This window comes from Propithecus coquereli, unplaced genomic scaffold (genome assembly GCF_000956105.1).
Source record: "Propithecus coquereli isolate 6110/MARCELLA unplaced genomic scaffold, Pcoq_1.0 Scaffold213, whole genome shotgun sequence".
NCBI classification, from domain to species: Eukaryota; Metazoa; Chordata; class Mammalia; order Primates; family Indriidae; genus Propithecus; species Propithecus coquereli.
The window spans coordinates 727,185-734,823 of NW_012146412.1; positions in this window are offsets into that span (position 1 = coordinate 727,185).

The following is a 7,639-nucleotide window of genomic DNA, read 5'->3' on the forward strand; positions in this document are numbered from 1 at the left end:
GAACTCCTAACCTCAAGCAATCATCCCACCTCGGCCTCCCAAAGTGCTAGGATTACAGACGTGAGCCACTGCGCCCAGCCCTCTATTTTTAAATTTTTGAGGAACCTCCATACTGTTTTCCACAGTGGCTGTGCTAATTTACATCTGCACACACAATATGCAAGGGTTCCCGTTTACCACATCTTCTCAAACATTTGCTATCTTTTATCTTTTTGATAATAGCCATTCTAACAAGAGTGAGGTAATATCTCATTGTGGTTTGAATTTGCATTCTCTGATTATGATATTGACCATGTTTTTACGTACCTCTTGGCGATTTATGTGTTTTCGTTTGAGAAATGTCCTATTCAGATTCATCCTTCCACCTCAGCTTCATGTGTAACTGGGATTATAGGCCTTTTGCACATTTTTAGAGTTATTTGTTTTCTTACTATTACGTTTCTTATATATTTTGGATATTAACCCCTTGTTAGATGTATGGTTTGCAAATATTTTCTCCCATTCTGGAGGTTGTCTCTTCATTCTATTGATTGTTTCCTTGGCTGTGCAGAAGCTTTTTAGTTTGATGTGACCCCATTTTTCTATTTTTGCTTATGTTGCCTGTGCTTTTGGGTTCACTCTGTTGCCCGGGCTACAGTGCCGTGGCGTCAGCCTAGCTCACAGCAACCTCAAACTCCTGGGCTCAAGCGATCCTTCTGCCTCCACCTCCCGAGTAGCTGGGACTACAGGCACGTGCCACCATGCCCGGCTAATTTTTTCTATATATATTTTTTTAGTTGTCCAGATAATTTCTTTCTATTTTTAGCAGAGACGGGGGTCTCGCTCTTGCTCAGGCTGTTCTCGAACTCCTGACCTTGAGCGATCCACCCGCCTCAGCCTCCCAGAGTGCTAGGATTATAGGCGTGAGCCACCGCGCCCTATGTTTTCTTCTAGTAATTTTATAGTTTCAGGTCTTACATTTAAGTCTTTAATCCATTGTTAGTTAATTTTTGTTTATGATTTGAGATAATGGTCTAAATTCATTCTTCTGCATATGGAAATCCAGTTTTAATAGGTTCAACTATGATCCATCATCAGACCTAGTCCACTTTTTTTCTCTTTTTTTTTTTCTAGGACAGGATCTCACTCTGTCGCCTGGGGCTAGAGTGCAGTGGTGTCATCATAGTTCACTGCAGCCTTTAACTCCCAGCTGAAGCAATCCTCCCACCTCAGCTTCCCAAAGTGCTGGGATTATAGACGTGAGCCACCGTACCCCGCCCTTAGTCCACCTTAATAAGTCTATTTTCAAACACTTTTTAAAACTGCCTTTTTCCTCCCATTATTAGTCTTTAAGATTTTAGATATAAACTAATCCTTTTTCATGCTTTGTTTATGATGTTTCTGAACTGTGACACATATAGCGAACACTCTTTCTAGTATCTAAATCATATTTGCCTAAAGTCAATCAGAAATTTACATTGTAACACTTTTAGAGCAAGAAAATATTTTTTTAAGGCAATGAACTTGTTGTATCCAAACATCACCTCCTGTTTTCTCTCAATCAAAAATAATTAAATATATTTGTATTCCATTTAGATCGCATTCCTTTTGGTTCAAGAAGTTAGAATTTTGGCCGGGCGCGGTGGCTCACGCCTGTAATCCTAGCTCTCTGGGAGGCCGAGGTGGGTGGATCGTTTGAGCTCAGGAGTTCGAGACCAGCCTGAGCAAGAGCGAGACCCCGTCTCTACTAAAAAAATAGAAAGAAATTAATTGGACAACTAAAAATATATAGAAAAAATTAACCGGGCATGGTGGCGCATGCCTGTAGTCCCAGCTACTCGGGAGGCTGAGGCAGGAGGATCGCTTGAGCCCAGGAGTCTGAGGTTGCTGTGAGCGAGGATGACGCCATGGCACTCTAGCCTGGGCAACACAGTGAGACTCTGTCTCAAAAAAAAAAAAAAAAAAAAGTTAGAATTTTGTGTATTTATTTATTTATTTTAGAGATGGAGTCTATTTATTTTAGGTTGGAGCGCAGTGGCTTGATCATAGCTTACCGCAGCCGAGACCTCCTGGGCTCAAGTTATCTTCCTACCTTAGCCTCCTGAGTAGCTGGGACTACAGGCGTGCACTACCAGGCCTGGCTGATTTTAAAATAATATTTTTTTAGAGATGGGCCTCAAACTGCTGGCCTCAAACAATCCTCCCACCTCAGCCTCCCAGGTATCTGAGACTATAGGCTCCAGCCTCTGCCTCAGGCCTAGAAATTTATATATTTAAATTTTATTTAAAGTGCCAGCTATATAAGGAAAATCCATTTCAGTGATGCTTTAATTATAGTTACAATGTGTCCTGAAGTTGTCCAAGCCAAAGATACCTAGGCTTCATTAACGATTCCTCTCTCTTTATTACAACCCTTGTATACCTCATCCATAGGCAATCAATTTCCAAGTCTCAGAAATTCTAGCTCCTCCTAGACTCTATTTCTCTGTGTTGTCCCGCTCCCGTTCAGCTCTGCTCTAGGCCACCACGATCTCGTTCCTGGGTCACTGCAGCTGCTCGCTAGCTGGCTTCACTTCTTCAGTCTTGCTCATCCACACACAATCGTCTGCAGTATGAATACAGCATTCTTTCTAAAATGTAAATTTGGTTAGATCATTTTCCTCTTAAACTCTCCCTTTTGTGCTTCAAAAGACCTCATCAAGAAAGTGAAAAGACAATTCGCAGAATAGGGGAAATCTTTTGCAAGTCATATATCTAATATGGACTTATATCTAGTATGTATAAAAAACTATTGCAATTCAATAATAATCACACAAAAACCCAATTTAAAAATGGGCAAAGGAGCTAAACAGACACTTCTACAAAGAAGATACACCAATGGACAATAAGCACATGGAAAGATGCTCAACATCACTAAGCATCAGAAAAAGTGTATTAACCATGTCTTTCTGATGCTTTGGCATTCTGGGGCCTTGCTGGCCCTGGAGTGACATTCCCCTCCCACCGCCCCTCCGCTCCCTGGACTAGCCAATTCCCAGAGATGGTAAAGGACTCAGCTGTGAGCACACCTTTCTTATACAAACCAACCAACACAGAACCCAAACCCCAGTTACATCCTTCATGGGGCTCTTAAACTCCAGGCCACTATTTATCTGCCCTAGTAACTCCGGGGCCAAGTACCAAACTACCAAGGGCAGCCCCTATGCCTCGGAGCCTCCTGAAATTGTTCAAACTGGCCAATCCTAAACTCACCTACCCTACCTTGCCTGTTCCTTCCCACAGAAACCACAATAAAGTCTCTTGCTCATGTTTCCCCAGCTCCTTCTCCCTCCTGACTGAACTGCATACTTCCCCATGTGGCCTTCCCATGGCACGGTGTGTCGCTCCTCTTGAGATCTGTGAGCTTAGCAGCCATCTTTTCAGAGCAATCATCTCCTGATCTGCTTGCCTGCCAAACCTGAACAATAATAAAATCCACATTTTCAAGCAGAAATGCAAATAATAAAAAAACAGTGAGAGACCATGTCACACCCACTAGGATGGCTATAATCAAAAAGGTAGACAATAGCAAGTGTTGGCAAGGATAGGAAGAAATTGGAAACTTCATATGTTGCTAGCAGGAATATAAAATGGTGCAGCCAATTGGAAAACAGTCTGGTAGTTTCTCAAAATGTTAAACATAGAGTTACCATGTGACCCAGTAATTCTACTCCTAGGTATCTACCCAAGAGAAATGAAAACATGGCCACACAAAAACTTGTACATGAGTGTTTACAACAACATTACTCATAATAGCCAATAAGAGAAAATAAGCCAAACGTCTATCAACTGATGAATGGATATGAAGGTGATCAGAGTATGCCACCCCAAAATATGCCACTTTGGCATAAGAATTACTTTGAACTGAAAGCATTTGAATTCCTGAAATCCCTTATCTGCCTAAAAGCAGAGCCTCCCAAAAGAACTCAATTGTCATAGAGCCCCTCCAGGGACGCAACTCTAATCTCTTCTCCACCGCACCCAGAAAGATATTGTCACTAACTATCATATTTCCCATCTAGTCTCCTAAGGACCTATTTATTGTTCCTAAAATTCATTTGCTCTACCCTTTTCTCCCTCTTCCTTTCCCCTATTAAGATGAAATAGAAGCTCTCAAATCTCACCACTGCTTTGGGTATTCACTTCTTTCTGTGATGCCCCCGTGCACACACTTAACTTTAAAAATTAATAAATTTGTATGCAGTATCTCCTGTTAATCTGTTTTTTCATCAGCTTAATTCACAGGCCCCACTTCCAGCCACTGAAACTAAGAGGGTAGAGGAAAAGATTTTTCCTCCCCTACAGATACATAAAATACGATATATCTATGCAATGGAATATTATTTGGCCATAAAAAGGAACCAGGCATTGCTATTTGCTGCAACTTGGATGACCCTTGAACATATTCTGCTAAGTGAAAGAAGCCAGTCACCAAGGACCACGTATTACATGACTCCATTTATGTGGAAGTCCTAGAACAGGCCAATCTATGGAGACAGAAAGTAGATTGGTGGTTGTCTAGGGATGGGGGGATGTGGCGTAACAACTAGGGATTTGGGGTTTCTTTGGGGGGTAATGAAAATGTTCTACAATTGATTGTGGTTATAGACATGTGATTCTGTGAATACACTAAAAACCACTGAATTGAACACTTTAAATGACTGAATTGTATGGTTTGTGAATTATATCTCAGTAAAGCTGTTCAAAACAAAACAAGACAAAACTCTTCAATGGCTTCCCATTGCCCTTAAAATAAAAACTAAGTCACTAAGAGGAATAGGGCAATAAGTAATCCGGCTCCTGCTAATGTTCCCAGCATCACCACTCACCAGTCTTCTCTTCATCAGTGGTCAGCCTTTTCCTGCCACGTTAATTCTAGCCATGCCGAACTTTTTTGGTCATTTCCCTATATGTGTGTGATTGTTTTTAAATATGTTTACAAACTCTGTGATCCTTTCCTCCTTTCAAAAAAGCTGAAGCCTAATTCTTCTCCCCTTAAGCATGGGCGGGCTCAGCGGCTCACTTCTAATGAACAGAATGTGGTAGAAGTGACGATGCGCGACTTCTAAGACTAGGTCATAAAAGGCGCTGTGGCCTCCTCCGCACTCTCACTCGGATCACTTGCTCTTGGGGAAGCTGCTGTATCTCAAAGACACTCAAGTAGCCCTATGGAGAGATCCACGCAGTAAGGAACTGAGGTGTCCTGCCAAAAGCCATGGGAATGTGCCATCTCAGAAGCAGATCTCCAATCAAGCCTTGGCAAGCCTCCAGATGGCTGCCGCCCGGGCCGATATCTTGATGAAAACTTCATGAGAGACCCTGAAACAGAATCAGCTAATTAAATCATTTCCAAATTCTGAACACACAGAAACCGTGAGATGTTAAATGTTTGTTTTTTAAGCCACTAAATTTGGGGGCTTAAAAAACAGATAACTAGGCCAGGTATGGTGGCTGACACCTGTAATCCTAGCACTCTGGGAGGCCGAGGCAGGAGGATTGCTTGAGCTCAGGAGTTTGAGATCAGCCTGAGCAAGAACGAGACCCCGTCTCTACTAAAATTAGAAAAATTAGCCTAGCATCGTGGTGTGCACCTGTAGTCCCAGCTACTTGGGAGGCTGACGCGGGAGGATCACTTGAGCCCAGGAGTTTGAGGTTGCTGTGAGCTAGGCCGATGCCACGGCACTCTACTCAGGGCAATGGAGTGAGACTGTGTCTCAAAAAAAAAAAAAAAAGATGACTAATACAATATGACAAGCTACTCACCATCTTTAAGTCAAACATCACAAGATGCTTACCGTACTTTGCTAACTCTCAGTTATCCTTATCCTTATCAGTTTCAAAATAATTTTTTCCAGACTTCCTTAATTACTGATTAGGTCCTCCTGCTATTTGCTACCATAGCATGTGTTCATTTAATCAAATTGTTTTTACACCCCACCAGACTCTTAAGTTCAATGAGATCCCACATAGGTCCATGTCTGTCTTACCAATACTATGTCCCCAGCACCTGACATATGGACAACTATAAATAAATATTTGGGGAACGAATAGTTTCATGAATGAATGAATGATTGAACAGTTAGTGGGGAGCTATAAAGAGATAATATTAATGTAATGAGATATATTATTATATAATAATAATATAATGAGTACAGAGGAAAGGCATTTAGTTCAATCCCTCCCATACTGTGTGACTTTTGGCAAGTTACATATTATATGGTCTCATTTATATGAAAAGCCTTGAATAAGCAAATCTATAGAGACAGAATGTAGATTAGTGGTTGCCTAAGACTTGGGGACGGTAGAATAGGGAATGACTGCCAAGGAGTTTCTTTTTGGAGTGATGAAAATGTTCTCAGCTTAGATTGTGGTGATAGTCGTGCAATTCTTTGAATATGTTAATACTAAAACCATTGACTTGTTCTTTCTTTCAAGACAGGATCTCACTCTGTTGCCTGGGCTGGAGTGCAATGGCATCATCATAGCTCAAAACTCATCAACCTCAAACTCCTGGGCTCAAGCAATCCTCCTTCCTCAGCCTCCCAAGTAGCTGGAGCTACAGGCACATGCCACCACATATTACTAATTTTTTTATTTTTTGTAGAGACGGGGGTCTCACTATGTTGCCCAGGCTGGTCTCAAACTCCTGGCCTCAAATGATCATCCTGCCTTGGCCTCCTGAGTAGCTGGGGTTACAGGCAAGAGCCACCTTGCCCAGCTAAATTGTACACTTTAAATGGATGAATTTTATGGTATGCAAATGATATCTCAGAACAGATTTTTTTTTTTAAGGCAACGTTCTTTCTAATAGACTACTGAATTGCATGGTTATTATGACTATTATTTTTAAAGATTTTAAAAATAAAAAATATGTGCCATAAAAGGGTTAAACATTTGCATATACAGTTGCCTTAGTCCATTTTGTGTTGCTATAAGAGAATACCTGAGACTGGGTAATTGATAAACCATGGAAGTTTATTTGACTCATCCTTCTGGAGGCTAGGAAGTGCAAGAGCATGGTACTGGCATCTGGTGAGAGCCTTCATGCTGTGTCATCCCATGGTGAAAGGTGGAAGGGCAAGAAAGCACAAGACCAAACCCACAAGAGGGGGCCGAACTTGCTTTCGCAACAAAGCCACTCTTTCAATGAATAACCCACTCCCAAGATACCAGCATCAATCCATTCATCACGTGAGAGATACTAACACTAATCTTTCGTGACCTAATCACCTCTTATCAGGCCCTGCCTCCCTTGCACTGGAGATTAAGTTTCCAACACATGAACTTTGGGGACACGTTCAAACCACAACAACAGTATTGCCTTCTGTCCTTGTGTAGTATTAAACTTTTACCTCTTTATCCATTTCGGTATAAGATTTCCAAAACAGAAAATGGTTTTAAAAGTTCCCAATCCATTCACATCCTTTATTTTAGTGTTTTTCCATTGTATCGAAATATTAACATTTCCCAGGGCACGTGGCAACTATAATATAAAGAACACTGGAGATGGATTTTCCTCATGTAGTTGGCATATTAAACAAAACTTAAAATATACAAATTTCTGACTTCTAAAAACAAAAAAAATATAACCTGGAAAAAGCAGAAATATATGTTATTATTT